Source organism: Anguilla anguilla, chromosome 3 (assembly GCF_013347855.1).
Source record: "Anguilla anguilla isolate fAngAng1 chromosome 3, fAngAng1.pri, whole genome shotgun sequence".
NCBI lineage: Eukaryota > Metazoa > Chordata > Actinopteri > Anguilliformes > Anguillidae > Anguilla > Anguilla anguilla.
In genome coordinates, this window is record NC_049203.1 from 54,844,812 (window position 1) to 54,862,568 (window position 17,757).

The following is a 17,757-nucleotide window of genomic DNA, read 5'->3' on the forward strand; positions in this document are numbered from 1 at the left end:
TTAAATCCTTAAACATTGATCTGAAATTACACTGGGTTCAAGGTGGTCTTCTGGGTTCACTTTACCAATTCCAGAGGGTAAATAAACAATCAGAGTGCTGATGCTTTCGGGTCCAAAAATCCGGAGCTGTGCACCAGTTCCCTCTACTGTACATTCAAGATCTCATCTTTACACATAGGCTCTCCACGGGCTTTGACATTTCCTATGTTTAACAGGCAAATTGTTCCCCGTAATCACAACTGGCTTATAAATAAACAGGGCAGCTGATTTCTGCAACGAGAGTGAGCCTCCCCTTCCCTGCTTCCCACTTCAATCGTGGACAGGGTTTAGTGATCCTGATGGGTTGTATGTGAGCTCGTCTTACGACTTGTTTGAACTCTCTAATCCTGCTTGCACACACAAAGAGAGGAAGGATTAACATGCAGTTATAACCCGGCTAAAAAAAAAAATCACAGCTAAATTTAATCAAGGAGCACCTTATCAGTTCCTCTAAACAGGGCAGAGGAGAGGAATTCCCTTCTGTCAACAGAAATACTATGCCGTGGCTGGCGAGGCCTTTTCTGTTCATGCTCGAGGAAGCCTAAAATAACCTGTGGTTTTTGATGCTTGATTTAGTTTTCTGTTGGGTTAATTAACACCAGATTAAACCCTCTGCCACTACGGTTTATTACTCAAACTGACAAATGTGCTGTGTTTATTTGTTTTGTGTTATTTTCCCCCCCCTCCCTCTCTATTCTGCTTTAATTTAATGGGAATGACTGCACGCTGTAATGCTCCAACTCAATACACAAAGAGCTGCTGGCAGGCCGAGGGAGAGGCCTGGCCAAGCACTGGTTCAGAAAGCCATCCACTCAGCTCGCTGCGGGTTACTGACAGAGAAAAGGGGAAAACAGCATACTGTTATCATTACAAATCCTCTGCTGCTGTCTGTAGAGGTTCTGACATACAAAGGCGGCGAAGCCTTTTCGTAAATGTGAGAAAATTCTCCAAAATGATGTCATCTTTGATGCGAGGCCCTGTCTCTGCCTGCTCACCCCATTTCAGCGCTGTCACGGGACCCCCGATCCGAGGACGGGGGAGGCCGCAGATGACAAATTAGGCTGTCCCGCCACATGCAACGGTCCAAAAAACTCCACTGCAGAAACGGCACGCACCGACCGCAGTGTTGCAGCTAACCAAATGCCCATGTGTTCCAAAAATTGCTCGCAACTTCAGAGCTACCACCACTTATTATGTGGACTAGCAATGAAAACCATGTGGACACAGCAAATATTTTTTGTTACTGTTCTTTGCACAGGAAAAAAAACAGTGAACCTCCACACAAAATGTGCAGTTGTTGGGTGCAATATTTGAAATAAGCTATATTTCAGTTTCCAAGAAAATGGAAAAATAATCAGTGAATGTCACTCAGAAAAGGCCAAAGAAACTTTGGGAATGAAAAATGGGGCCATACTAATGGTATCCATTTCAAAAGGTACTCAGGACCTCTTCACTGGCATCCTTTATACATAATCACACTTCAGCATCTGCCCAAAGTTGTCTTCCCAGTCATCATGATGATTCATAGGTACCTATGTGTGTGTGTGTCTGTGTGTGTGTATGTGTGTCAATGTATGTATGTGTGCATGTGTCTGTAATTGCCTTGGAAATTTGATAATTTCATCCTTAAGGAGAACTAAGGCAATGTCAGGAAAAGCTCCAGTTTCTCCAAACTGGAAAAAATGAATGTTGATTAAAGCACTCACCGACTCATCTCCACCTCCCTCTCCCATCCCAATCCCATGCCATCCTACCCCTCACCCCCTGCCCATCCTGCATCTCTCATTCTCTCATCCCAGCCCTGACTGATCAGCACAGAAGGCCAGTCCTCCTTGTTGGCATTACCTTCACTCAAGCTGTCGCAGGCAGGGCGTGTATCAGACGTTGTGGTGCAGATTTACTGTAATTTGGAGCAACTGGAGCGGTGATTAGTACTTCCCAGGGGCCCGCCACATCGGACTATCGGTGCCATCCATCACGGATAGGCGGGGCCCGTGACAGGGGTGCGAGCGGCTGTGGACTTGGAGTGATGATGCGTGGGCGTGGATTCTGTACATTCTGGCTCCCTCTGTGGCAATGCCCTCACCACGTGATTGACAGGCCTTCTAATTAAACCCTGTTCCACCTTCTGAACCCCCAAATCAAACACAAGCCCTCAAATCTGCTGACTTATTTGCCAACATTTATCACGCTTTCAGCGAACAAGTTCGTCGTGCCATAATTGGCATGGATATTGAAATGGGATTTATGGTTTTCAACAGCACCAGTGGGAGTACAAAGAACATTGCTGTGAGACTGAATCTGGGGTGTAAAGCACAGCAGCTCAAATACTTTTAGAACAAGACTGTTTCAAAGTGTATTTATCCTACAAGAACACTGTAAGGCCCTAAACAACTATGTAACCTACATAAAATATATGTCCCTGTGTATAGGGTTGGGTGTTTAATCTTTGCAAGATGTAGATGACAACTCATAAGATTCAAATAAGATTCAAATCAAGCACTAGACTCTTGTAGATTCAAGGGGCTCATTTTCTGTCCACAACTTTCTCATCACTGTATCTTGTCATTTTGATTGTTGATTTTGACTTTGAAACTTGTGTTTTATGTCAGCACCACTTTACCCCCCCAGCCCCCCCGTCACTTCGAAACTTTGTGTTTTATGTCAGCACCCCTTCACCCCCCCCCCCCCCCCCCCCATTTGTAAAATACATTTCGATCTTATTTTCCTAGTAAAATAAAAGATGAATAAACATGAAGAAAGTTCCTTGGTATCACCTGTGACATCACACATCACTGGTTTGAATTATGATCAAAGGGAATTAGCCAAGATAACCAAATAAATGAGATGAACATCAGAGCTTGGATAATTCAGCTGAAGTTCACTCAAAGTTGATGTTTCATTTGACATACTTTTCTTTGTTCAATAATGAGGTAATTAAACGATGAATTCAGCGGGTTCACAGCAGTGGCTGTTGACAGGCTTTCATGCTCTAACAAGTCATGAGTTCACTCCCCCAAAGGCCACATCCTTGCCCTATACATCTCCATCTCTACACCTTACCCCTGCGGCAGCACAGCCCACAGCTATGTCAATAAAGGGGAAGAGGTGAGAATAAAGGAGAGAGAAGAGATAGAAGAGGGGAAGAAAGAGAGGGGATGCTGATGGTAAGGTGAGGGGGAGACAAGAGGAGGGAGATAACTGAGAGGACAGAGGGAAAAGGAATTGAGGAAGGGGGGGGGGGGGGGGCTCAGGCGGAGAGCAGCTGCGGGACAGGGAGGGAGCATCAAAGGGCATCCGCTCTGGCGCGCTCCCTGACACCCGAGCCCCGGCAGAGCGCATCCCGCGCCAAGCAAAGCATCCTCCCGTCATCGCCCCGCGCCGATAATGAGTTACAGAGGCCGCGGACAGCAACCGCTAAACCACCTCCAGCTGACAGTGGCGGGAATGTGCGCGGACGCGCCGCCGAGACGGCCGGCCAGACGCCGGGCCTCGGGGCACGCCCACGCAGCGCCAGCTCAGCACGGGCCTCTGGGCCCAATGCGGAGGCTTCAGGGGCCACTGCTGGGAGAAAGGGGGAAAAGGGGACATACATGTTAATAAGGGGCATGTGGGGGGGGGGGACAGTCTGGAGGTATTTTCCACTGATGGTAGAGATGGGGATCGTTAGCAAGAAGAGGACTCGCTCATGGTTACAGAGGTGGCTGGTGTCAGAAAGAGCAATAGTATTCATACATTTTAGCAGGTGTCCAAAGACATGAAATCCCATTTCACACAGCCCATCAGAACACACACAGCTACATGACAGAAAGGCCTCATTTGAACATTGTCCTAGCCAGCAGTACAGGGAGTGATGTGAAACTGATAAAGGACATTAAGGAAAGCAGCGATCATTGACCGAGAAAGAGAAAAAGAAAGAGAGAGAGAGAGAAAGGCAGAGACAGGAAGAGAGAGTTAGAGAAAGATGGAGGAGATTAAAAAACAGGAACGATTTTCGAGGGTCCACGAAGGATGGCTTATGTGTTTTCTAAGTGTTAAACTCCAGGGAAATTACTTCATCAAAAACCCGCTCCAGACCGTTGCATGAAGACTGTGGTGCAGCCAGCATACAGCCATGTTGACTTTACACTGCTGGAAGGGGTCCATTCGCATTGCATTTCTATGAAATCACTTCCAGACCAACTGCCTCTCTCAGCCTGACTTCATCTCATGCAGGTCTACACAGGGAGCCTTGCAGAGCTTGGGGACCTGGCAAGCCGTCTGTGCAGCTTCACAATTGGTCACCAGGGGGTGACATTTGCAACATCACAGACAACTGCAGAACTGGTTACTTTACAGGAGCTGGAGATACACAAGAGCAGCATATACAGGTGCTTGGATCTTTCACAGGGATGCTCAGCAGAAAGTCTGTGAATTATTTTTTAAAGAAGTGCTTCCTAAGGTCACCAGGGGGAGGGCTGACAAACCACATATCCTTATATTTTAAAAATAATTTAAAACAATACATTTTTCTACATTTTTTCTATGATATAAATGCATATTGCCTTATCTTTTTTTTTTACTTGGTAAAGAAAAGCTTCAAAATGTAACTGTCAATCAACCAATAAATGACTCAATTTACAGTGACAGAGTACCTGAAGTTGGCAAAACTGTGGCGCATGTCATATCTCTTCACACCCAAGCCTGAGAGGAAGTGTCATTTCCCTTTCCATAAAATGGCGGCTACTTCTCATTGACTATGAAACTATTGGGACAAACGCTCCAGAGAGACTGAAAAAGTCAACACATACACAGAGGAAGAGTCAACAAACGTGTACATGGAGCGCCTCAAATAACAGACACTGTGCCACAGAGCCATTAATGCACTGCAGAGGATGTGGAAAACTGCACACGTTACATAGCAACAAGTAGCAGCAAACAGTCGGGCCAAGAACACGCTGTCAGTTTTTTTCTTCCCATGATGCTTTCCAGAAGAACGGGCACACTGAATCAGTATCTGTTTCTGCAGGCCTGACATTGACCCAGAACGGTGCATGGCCATTGGACATACAGCCAGCCACTCAGGGAAGTTTACAGCGTGATGTGTCATGAAACCACAGTACCATTCTGTACAAAGTGCTGTTGAGAATGGACAGAGTAGTAAATTGTGCACACATGCACAGACACACACAGACCAGTGGGTACACACATTAAATACTCAGAGAAACAGGTACACTCACAAGCACACAAACGCAAAACCGAGGGAGACAGTCTCGTGCCAAACCACCATCTCTTCAGTGGCTGTGTGCAGCAGTTCCCAGCAGTACTCTGAGCACTGAGAGAGCAGCCAGTGGGGAATTCTTATCCAATAAGGCTGAAAATAGGCCCACATGGGCCTCTTTGGGTGAACACAAAACCGCTGCAGTTCTTAAAAGATCTCAGAGACCAGGAACTAGTCTGCCCAACCGATACAGTAGGTGACAATAAGAGCAGTCCTACACCTCCTCGTTAGCCATATGTGCTCAACTGAGGCAATGTTGCATGCATTTGTATTTCATTTTAAGTTTATTTTTCATTTTTAACTTAATTAATATTCTAAATTTTTAATTACGAGGGCATTGTCCCTCTGACATATATGTTTTAGTGTGCTGATGGTAGGGTTGTGTGTAAGTGACTGTGAGTGACTGCTAGTGTACAACTACAACTGGCTACTTTCCCCCTCTCCATTCAGAGTGGTGTTCCCCACACACACACACACACACACACACACATGAACACACACACTGTTTCTCCTCATACTATGTTCACTACAGGCCATTTGCTTTTGCTTTCCCAATTACTTTCTTCTATTAATACCCCAATTGAGGATTTCTTTTCCAAGCGGGTGGTTATTTAAATGGAAAAGGTTATCATTAAATTCCTCCCTTTTTACCTCCTATTTATATTCCATTTCATTTAATTGCACAGCGATTATCAAACATTATTTAAGCCAACATTTTGCATGCATGTCAGCTGATATGGCGAAAGACAAGGCAAAGGTTTAAATAATTTGTTTCCTCCCAGAGGTGTAGAGAGATCAAAGATGCTCCAGTATTGCTCTGTGCCTGTCTGTGTGTGTATGTGTGTGTGTGTGTGCATGTGTGTGTGCATCACACCACCACAGCACATGCCTGCAGTGCTTAATTCAGGGTTATGACTGGAATCCACAGGGAATAATTCCATTGTGCTAAATGACTTTATTTCAAATAAACTGTAGCATTTGTTTTAATGGTGCGAAGCAGAGGAAACATAGCAGAAGCACTATGATACATTTCTTGTTCTTTAAAGAAAAAAAAAAAAAAACATTTTTAAATGAACCCTCCTTACTATATTTTGATGTTAGTGCATGTTTGGTTTCCTGGAGCCCTGATGGTGTGTTCAAGTAAAACAGACACTTGATCAGATGGGAAAAGTAGTTAAGGATGCCATCCTCTGCTCTGTGTCCCTAAGTTAAAGGTGTCACAAGAGTGTTCCGTGCTCCAGGTTGGACAGAAATGCTGTGTTTTCTTGTGTGTGTGTGTGTGTGTGTGGCGCTGGGTGGGGGGGTGGGGGGGGGGGGGGGGGGGGTGTAGGCAGTGTGTGTCTGGAAGGCCTTTCCTGTGCTTTAAAATGGCTAAGCCCAATATGATTCCTGGTCAGGATGTTGTTAGCGAGCACTAATTTCATCGACGTATGATTGGGGGGAACTTTCGCAAATGGCCTCTCTAAGCTGGCATGCATGTGACTCTTTCTTTTTTTAATCAAATAATTAATCCATTAGCTGCCATTAACTGGAAAAATATGTCCGGCTGATTGGAACCAGAGGGGGGAGGCGGCATGATGTCACCCAAACAGGCCCCAGCCGCCAGGCCGGATCGTGTGTCTCCCTTTCATCCTCATTATCATACACAGCCGGGCTTTCAGAGTGACCGAGTTTATCCTGCACACGCCCCATCCCTCAGCCCCCCCCATACTCCCCTCCCAGAGTAGGACAGCAGGGCAGGAAATGTTCAGTTCACACACTGCCCTATTGTTCCCGGGCAACGGCTCGGACCTGAACGCACGAGCAAGCGGTGCAAGACAAACGCTGCAGTGTCTGACACACTCTTGCCCTGAACTCTGACCAGGTAGCTGGGTTTATTTACACCTGGGGGGAGTAGTGAAGCTTCATCAGTGACCAAGGATAGCAGCAGAGTGTGTGTGTATGTGTGTCGGGTGGGGGGATGGGGCAGGATGTAAACGGAGATGCACCGAGCACTGTACAAAGACAACATTTCCATGTCTTCATTCACTGAACCACCAGTGTTTGGGATATGTGGGCAGGCAGGAACATCTCAGGACTGAAGCCTGATGTTGCGGTTGGTCATTGTGCACAGGACCTCATTTGTGATGATGTGATGATGGCCAGTAGATGTTGCAGATTAGGCCAAGACAGCCATTGTGAATGACCGTGGCCTTCTCCATGTCCAGCTTTACAATTCTCCAACACAACACTCTGACCCATACAGAAGCAGTGACTTCACATTTTGTTGAGCCTGATCTTGGTTTTGTATTTGTGTTGTATTGTTTCAATCTCCAGATGGGACTAAATGCACCACTCTGCTGAGTCTGGCCTTGATGCCCTTATTGACATCATTATCACTGCTAATGAGGCTTCTAAACTAGGTGAAATCTTAAGTTAGTGCCAGTGCCTCTTAATTTATGGCATTTTTGTGTTGTGTTAGTAAACTTGGCATGGGATTTTGGTTTATTGATGTTTACTGAGTCGGATCCTGAACAGCAAATTTTGTTCTTAAACTCCCTGGGAAATAGAATCAATTTGAGTGTACATGTGTTACCATTGAATAGGCTCTTGACCAGAGTTAAACTAACGCTTCTGTGGAAGTTGATCTTTTAACTCTCTCCAAGAGGGTCATTGTGGCCTTGATGGCTTCATGACCCTCTGCTTCAGTTGGTGGGTTGATAAAGATCTCAGTGAAACAGAACTGAGAAATAATTTCAGGCAAAGACATAAACTATACAAACACGTTCCCACTGAAGGGTCCATCTGATGTATACACATAAAAGTCATTACAAGCAGTACAGTTGCTAGAGCCCTTGCTCTTAACAAGCAGGGTTTAAAGGCAGGATCCATAAATTCTAAAGAAAAATACTAAAACCCTGAGTTTTGAGTAAATGTATAACAAATTGAAGCTGAGATACAATGAGCTGTTATTGTCTAATTCTATAGCATTCCACAAAAGAAAGCAAGAACTGTCAAAGCCGCATGTTATAATGAAAGACCACAGGCATCTCTGGTCCGTGGGCTGTTAGCACTGTGGCACCTTCCAGAAATGAATATGGCCTTCACCATCGGAGGAGGAGTGGAATCATTTTACTTAGTCACCAAAAAGTAGCTCATTGTTATGAAAGATTCACTGCTGTTACTACAGAGCAAACTTACACCACTGACACAAGGGCAATGATATCTATCCATTTTCAAAAGCTCCTGTGACAGCCCACACAGCTCTTTCCATTATTCATTGCATTTATAAAAAGAGGCTTAAATCTTCCATCTTCATTATCTATAAACTCACTGAGTGCTAATCGATATAATCAATGATGCCAATTAATCTGATCAACATATCAAATTTAAATGTGGGCGTAGCATCGATGTGAGTGTGATGCATAAATTATTTCTCAGTGGATCCATCCAAGAGATTTACACGAAGTTGACCTGTATACAGGTAGGGGTGGGGGTGGTGATTGCTTCCACAGTTAGATGGGGCCCAGGCCTTGGTCATCTTTTTCAAAACAACCATCTTTAGTCCAGCTTCAGCCTCTCCCCCATTGTTTAGCTTCGACATTAATCCCTTAAAGAGGTCTTTGCGAGACGATCAGCCTGTTTCCAGAGAAGCCTTCCCCCTCAGCTGAGAACGGACAGCTTTATTAACAGTGACAGTGGGATCATTTTCTAAAAATACAGGCTGGGCCCCTCTAATAAATCATTTTGCATGGCCTTGATAAAGAGTGGAACCACAAGAAATTAAAGCATTCAGAGGAGAGACCGCACTCTGGCAGGGGATACCGGCGGGAGGGGGACGGGTACAGCGCTTGATTGAAATAGCATGTTGCCGTTTGATTCCACATTTCGGCAGGACTTAAATTATAGCGTCTGCGCAGTTTTGAAAAATGCCTCTTTGTCCCCCCCCCTGCTCCCCCTCCGCACCAAAGAAATAAATAAAAAAGGAGAAAACAGCCAAGAAGCACTCGTCAAGATAATCCCCTTCTGTGGCCATGATGTGATGGTGGCAGTCCACGAGTTTCTCCTGGGATCATCTCTGCTAGGGAAGAAGGAGTATAAACGAAGATTTTTTTCTCTGATCACTCTTCAGGAAGTGGGGAATAAACACTTACCAAGAAGAACTTGAACGACCGCTGTGGTCCTATTGAAAAACAGAGACTTGTCACAGTGGGGAGACGTGCCCCTAATCTGTTGTGATACGTAAGGCCTTCTTGTCTATTTGAATTCTCATTACATCTGCAAGCTATTTGTTGATCTCAAATTGCTGAAGCAAATTATCAGTTTCCCCCAGAGTGAAACAATAGAAATGCAAGATAAACTTTCGTGGTACAAAAAACTGGTAGTTGCTGCAGTATTTTTACAGTAGATGTTAGCCTATATAACCTATATACTGTGGTGTTTTGCATTGCTTTACGGTGCGGTTGATAATAATTTACTGTCGTTTTTGTGTCTCTAATGTAGCACCACAAAAAGCACTAAATCTATCATATTTAAATAATTGCTTTTCTAATAGGGTTAAAAAAATTGTAACAAACTTTAATGGCGAGGTTCAATATGAGTGAGGTTTCAGTTCAACAGGCTGGCTGCAATCAACAATCATCAAGTTAATTTGGTTAATTGATCCATTGTGTAATTAAGGGGGCAATTACTTTTCAAAGGGGTGATCTGAGTGTGTAATAACTTTTTTCAGAAAATAAATACATATACGTTTGTCTTTGAGGATTCTCCTTGTACACAAAATGAGTTTTATAATATAAAAATGACATATATTGTAGGATTTAAGAAAAATGTACAGTTCTAACATTCCAATTACCATTTTGTGCTCGTGTTATGTGATTTTATGGAAAGGGGGTCGGGATGGGGATTGGGGTGAGGGGGAGGGGGGGGGTTAATCAGGGCTGCGCTGTTTTAACCGCGGGTGTGCCTTCCCCACGTGGGTGCTCCCTGCAAAAAGCACTCCCCGCCCCTCCACTAGAGCCACCTTCCCTTCCCAGAGCCCTGGGGCAGCCCAGCCTATGTCAGGAGGGGGCAGACGGTGGCCTGGGAGTGTTCAGCAGAAGCGTCCGGACGCCACGACCGCTCCTGCGCTGCCACGGGCCCGCGAGTGACGTGTGAATTACAGTTTGCCGCATGATAATAAGCGTGCAAATCCCGGCCAGAGCCCCCGGCTCTACAGCCATCAGCCATTCGAACTTGGCACTGGCTGAAAGCTTGTGTGCTGCAGCTATTTGAAGAGGCAAATAAAAATGACAAGCTAACTGTTAAAGAACTGCTGCTTTTTCACATGTTGTTTTAAACACTTTTGTGTGCCAGTGCCAGTTTTCTCCCCCACATTTTTGCTTTACCCTCCCTGTCTTCTCTTTCTCGCTGTTTTTTTTCAGAAACCACAGCCAGATATATGAAAACCCCCATTTATAGAGGAGATCTAAAAATAATAACACCCATAATGGAAAGACTTTGATGAAAAATGTCTGTTCACGACAGTCCCAGTCCCTGCCAAGACTGCTTTTCCCAGCCACAGCAGTACTTCATAGGGCAGTTATCGCGCCTGTAAGAGGTGCCTCCCCCTGGGGTACCTCAGCAAAGCTAAGCAAGGCCCCATCATGCAACCCCATTTAACACAGTCCAAAAACACCAGCTTCCCAATGAACCACGCCATGTCGAGCCCCATAACACCAGAACCCAGGATCACCCCTTTTAAAGGAAATGGTAAGATACGTATTCTCTTAAATATCCTGAACCAGGCAAATGCAACTCCATTTGCAGAAATACCAGTAAGAAAACATCACACCCATATGTACTTGTTGAACAACTCAATCTAAAACCATGGACATTACTATGGAGTTGCTGTTGTAACAACCTCCAATCTTCTGGGAAGGCTTTCCAGTAGATTCTGGAACATGGCTGCAGGGATTTGCTTCCATTCAGCCATAAGAGCATAAGTGACGTTGAGCACTAACGTTGAGTGTAAGGCCTGGCTCGCAGTTGGTGTTCCAATTCATCCCAAAGGTGTTTGGTGGGGTAGAGGTCCTGGCTCTGTTCAGGACAGTCAAGTTCTTTCCCACCCAACTCAGCAAACCATTTCTTTATGGACCTTGCATTGTGCACGGGGGCATTATTATGCTGAGACAGGAAAGGGCCTTCCCCAACCTTTTGCCACAAAGTCGGAAACACACAATTCTCTAGAATTAGTCATTTTATGTTGTAGCATTAAGATTTCCCTTCACTGGAACTAATGGGCCTAGCCCACACCATGAAAAACAGCCTGTCACATTTGGTCCACTGGGGAAGCGGATTGGTCTCAGCAATACAACAATCTGTATGTGTAATTTGCATTGTCTAAATCAAGTGACTCAAATGATTTTTGGGCAGCACAATGAGTATCAAATTGGTTTCCCTTCTCACCAGGCAGGAATCATTTAGTGATAACAGAACTTTAACCAAGTAGAGAAAAATGTGTGGCCACAATATAAAGCATGTGGACAAATTCTTTTGCACCAGTGAAATGCAACTGTATTTTTAAACCCATCAATTGATGTGAAAGGCATGTAAAACAAACAGATATCTACATCATATTCTTAGCTCTTCCCCGACAGTAAAACATCCATCATACCAAAAAAATGAACAACTTAAAAAAGCTATAGTTCCCAGGAGCCGTCATCCCAAATATCAAGAACCGTTAAACAGTGTGCATGGAGGAAGACTGGAGAGATGGAGCAGACAACCAATCTCTGCCCTCTTTGTGGCTTTTTGATGGCTTGCATGGAAAGTCTGATTTTCATTATCATTTTCATCTTGTTTTTGTTTCTCAGACCACAGGCATGCACCACCCATTCTGTGTGCCAGAAAAAAAGGGGTAACACATTAGGAGTTAGAAAAAAGGAGGTGGGGGTAGTAGTGTTTGGAAAGAGAAGGGAGGGATTATATGTAAGTGCTAAATATAGGTACATATAATATAAGGAAAGAACACACAATTTGGAATGTGATAGAGGGAGAGAATGAGGTGTGAGAACATGCGTGAGAGCTTGGGTCATTTCACATCTTTCAGATTAGAAAATTCTGGTCAGGTTGATGAGCTCAGAAGGGTGAGAGCAAGAACACTCAACTGGCCATATCTTACTGTGCATCAAAAGGCACTTTGAAACACCAAATCCATGCACTCACGTGATTGCGCTAACAAGCTTGGATGATACTCTTTTTAGGCCTGTAAGTTGGTCAGTGGTGGTACATTATATTATTTACAGGCCTTTCCCAAGGGAGACTCATCATGTCTACTCTGAAACCTCTTTTACATCAAACAACTCCAACAGCACACTAGTTTGATCATGAGTCACCTTCAGCACCAGAGACTATACAACATGCAATGCATCAACAATGTTTCTGCTTACTTTCCACTTCGTAAAGCTGACGTTTACCTGCTGCATATGTATGTGTACGATTTTAAGAAATAGCAAGACTGCTTGCACTATGTAGAGAGAAACTGGACTAATCTGATGTCAGGTGATGCTAATTGTTAAGGGTGCACACAACTGGGACAATGCATTGTACATGTACAAAATAGATGCCTTCTTAATCCATAGAATACATTAGTGTGCTCAAACTGCAGATTCAGACCTGGATATAGTCGTTATTTTTAACACATCTGAACAGCTACTTTTCTTCTCAGTGGCCAAAGGGCCAAGGACACGATTAAATAGTTGGGCTGCCATTTGAATAGGTCTGCCCTAAATGACCAGACTGCACTAAATGTACACAACCTTCACTAGCATTCCCCATGCCACATGCCATAGCCTCACTTCATTTGCTACCTGTTAGCATACTAAAGACTCACCTCTATAGCCTACATTTGGAATTCCCTGCGATTTCCAGATCAGTTAACACCAAAGAGGCAATTAATCATCTCTGAAGTAGCATTAAACGCGGGTCCAAAAATGCCTGTGGGTTTAAACGCACACATGCGTATTATTTTAAATGAGGCCATTGGCAAGCAACATGACTAAAAGTTCACTCACTGTTAAATTGCTTTTTGAAAAGATCCATTTGATTCAATGTTTTAACAGTTCAGCTAAAGATTTTTCATCACATTGGACCTCAACAGTCAAAAGTGTAATTTTATTACTTTTTCTTTGTGATTCCATCTTTATGCCCCATAACAACTTCTCTCTGATGCCTGCTGTTTAACAAGACCCCAGTCTTTCTTGCACTCTGATATGATTCTCACAACATTAAGCAAAGGTGGAGGACAGCATGACTAAAGCAAACTTTTGAAGGATTATACAGACTTTAAGCATGATGACACAGGCCTCAGAAAATGTTCAGCACCCAATCAAAAGGGCTATACTTAAGAGGCCATGAGTTCCAGCTGGATGGCATGGCCTGCTAACTGCAGGACAGAGGGAGACTAGATGGGCTTCTACACGCTAGCACATTTCTCACTGCCTTCAACAACCCCTTTTTAATTATAACTTTTTTTCTGCACACTTCTTTCCCTCAATGTCACCTTAAGGAGGGAGCATTTAGCATTCAATGCCCAGCTTTTGCTTAAAAACATTGCACTTAACTTATGACTAGTGCCATACCATCAATCAGATCCTCAGTACTGAGATAATAGGTGACTAATTGTGGTATGAATCTTGCAAAGTTAGAATGGCATGTTGAATTGCTGAATCTGCTACCCCCAAACTCATTCTTTTTCTCTGTGCCCCCTTGTGGCAGGCATAGGTATACCACATTTCACATTTTCATGCCTCTTCTAACTCTCTCTCTCTCTCTCTCGCACTCTCTCTTGCTCTTTTTCTCTCACTCATTCTTGCTCACACTCTTTTGCTCTCTCGCTCGTCCTTTCTCGTTCTCTCTCTCAAATTCAAATGAGTTTATTGGCTCGACGTACATAAATAGATATTGGCAAAGCATGAAGAAATACAACTAACAGAATGAACATATAAACAGAATGTGTGTGTGTATGTGTGTGTGTGTGATATTTTTGTATGCTAGCTTGTGATATGTCATGTCATGTGAATTTATGAATGTAACATTGAACAGTAATTAAGAAAAGAATATATAAAAAAGATCAATAAGCAAATGTGCAGAACTTTGTAAAGTGGGCTGGGTGGATCTGGATACATGTACTGTTTCACTGCCTATGTGTTACTCACTGTCCCTCAGATTGTGACAAGTGGCAATGTACTGTGTTGCCGAAGCCACATATGCCCTCCTTTCTCCCAAAAAGAATGGCAGCCTCTCGACTGCAGAAAGTGTCTCAAATTGACTGCAGATTTGTTTTATTTTGATTTTAATTGAATTATTTTTTTCTAATCTCTCTCTCCCTCTTATTCAGTGACACCACACACACACACACACACACACACACACACACACATCTGTACAAAATTGCACAGAAACAGGCAGACATAGATTCATGTACACACACCCAACAGCTTTAAAAATTTTTCTAAATTAAAAAAAAGTTAGAGTCACGAGATGTCCAGCATACAGGTCTGCCGCTGCCTTATTGGAATCAGATGCGGTGCTTGGGTCTGATGCCAACTCCAATGTCAGCCTCAGAGTCAGAGCTTTCAGAGGAGGGGCGCATTAATGTCACCACTCCTACCACCCGGGATAGAACAGCGCACACGACTGCACGCTTTGACAAAACGAATAAACAGAGAGACCTCCGAGTGCAATCACATCAAATCTGAATGATGTAAAAGACTTCTCAGGTGTCCCTGGCAAACCCTGCCCTGCGCTATCTGTCCAATGTTGCGAAATGGGAAGGAGGCCTGGCTCACCCCTGTGAGGTTGCGGGGCGGTGGGCATCCCGTTCCACACGCAAGGTGCCTGGGAAACTCTCTGCACTCTGTTCTATGTCAGTTTGAAGCATTAAAACAAACTATTGGTGGGAGACGTCATTTTTAATCAGCAACAAGACAAAGGCATACCCCCCCACCACCACCACCACCACCATCATCCAGGCTAGGCTGCTGTGTGCAATTAGCCTGCTCGGAGCAAGCTTGTAGCTGGAAAGCAGCAGAGCTGGCTGTTGTTTACAGTGGGAAGGTCTGATATTTCAGGCAAGGTCGTCAAGCAACCATTGCAGCAGAAACTAAAGTACAACACAGAAAATGAACAAACATCTCTAGTTAGAATAAGAAGTCAGGTATGGGCTGTATACCTACTGCAACCCATGCCAGGGTGTATCAGGGAACTTTTGTGTAATCATTCTGGGTTCTGATGCGGAATTCAGATCTCAGGCATTACCTGGGTAATACAAAATATTACACCCCCTTCTCAAAAATGTAAATTGATAAATAGCCCACTATAACATTAAGTATTGATCTAATAAAGATAAATACAGATAGAGGTCTGTGTGAAACCTGCACATATCAGTCACAGATGTAATACATATACAATGTTACACATATAGAAAAGGATGGCTGTTGGACAAACCGAGATGCAGCCAATGCAAACAGTAACGTCAGGAGCAAGGTGGCCAACAGGAATGAATGGTATGTGCCCCCCCCCCCACAAAAAAAATAAAATAAAATAAAATAAAATTAATAACTAAATAAAAATAAATAAAAAATAAATAAATATATAAATAAATAAATTACTATGATTATGATTATTATTTATAATAATAATAATAATAATAATAATAATAATAATAAAATGCATACAGCATTATGACTCAAATGAAGACAATTATGACAAAAATCATCATCTTACATTATGATTAAAATAATCATTATATGGAAAGTGTAGTAAGGCAGAGAGAGAGTTGTCTGGGCCCAATGAAACATCATTCAGGGGCTAGACTGCAGTTGTCTTGAATGTTTATTTTTGCCGTCTGTAAATGACGTAAGAGCAATCGTCCCGTAGGTCAACGTAGGCCTACAATTTGTTGTGCTGCCTTCCCTGTGATTTTTGGATATTTCACGTAAGGCAATTTCACATTGGATCAATGACCTTCTGCAGGTTATAAGAATTCCAGCAAACAAAATAATTTGGCTGGACAAATTTATACATCATGGGCGAATCCATAATAACTTTCAATGCAGTGCCAAAAATATCATAAAAATAAGGATTGTAAGAGAATCATGTGGTGGATTCACAGCCTCCGCAAATGACCATGAATTGCCTCTTACAATGTAGGAGACTAACCTTCCAAAGTAAGCCTGCTAATTCAGTGTTGAGCCCTAAACCCACATCAAAAGAGAACAAGATTTCTTGAGCTCAGGTTTTTACAACAGCTAATAAGCATTCATATAGACCATGTATTGGAATTCGTTTAAAAACCAATATAAACTGAAATTGGAATAAGCCGTTTATTGCCCGGACACGTGTGAATGCAGACAAATTCTCTTGCACCATAAGGTTATGGAAGCGTTTGGCCGAATTTCGGAAATGATCGGAGTTGTTAGCAATTACAGCTGATCAAGGCAGACTTCCTTAATGGTAACCGAACCTGGCGCTCAGTTCGATTGGAGTCTCCTGTTTCAGCAGGACACGGAGTGCGACTAGGATTATAAGAGGAAACACGTGTTCTCACCATCAAGGAATCAAACAACCCCAGATTTGTTTTCATTTTAAAGAAATAAAACATGATTTAGGCATTTCCTGACATTTTACAACTTTAATTTAATTAACTTATACCTACGGTCAGTTCAACAATCGGTTAAATTCAATAATCAGACCAATGGATGTAAAAATAAACACCGCCATATTTGAAAATAGTATAAATTCTCAACACTGCAATTTAAATGACAACTACGTAATTCATTTCATGTTCTACTGTGTCCAAAAAGAAAAATAAAGGAAATGTGCAATCGTATTGTAGGCTTTTTTGTAAATACTTTGTCGGTATGTCATATACATATCATCTCATTGTTGGCTAGTAGGCTGCAGAAATGTATCTAAGACAAAATGAATAAATTTCGCTCTCACAAACATTACAGGCCTACGCAGTAAAATGGTCAGTTATTCCAGCTAACAGCTGAGTCCAATAGGGACCATATTGTACTCACGTTGTTACCGTGAACCATTGTATAGACTATTATTAGGCTATACTGTTCTTATTTATTATTATTATTATTATTATTATTATTTCTGAGTATTAGCCGAGGCAAAATTATTGCAGGGTAATTAATTGAACTTGCATTTTTACTATTGTCCATTGAAGAAGTTAATATTTACCAAAAAACAATTTATGTACCTGCCAGAGCTGATTCCCGGTGAGTGTGGTATTTATTATGTCATGAGTTGGATTACATTTTGACCCAACGTTAAAATGAATCTTTGACGTTTTGAATTTGTTTATAGGCTGCAGGGCATTGGAGCGGAAAACAAAATTCATGTTTAAGGGTAGAGAAAAAACCAGTAACTAATCCAAAACTAATAAATACGTAAACGCTTCCAAACAAGTTCTGATGAAAAAGAAC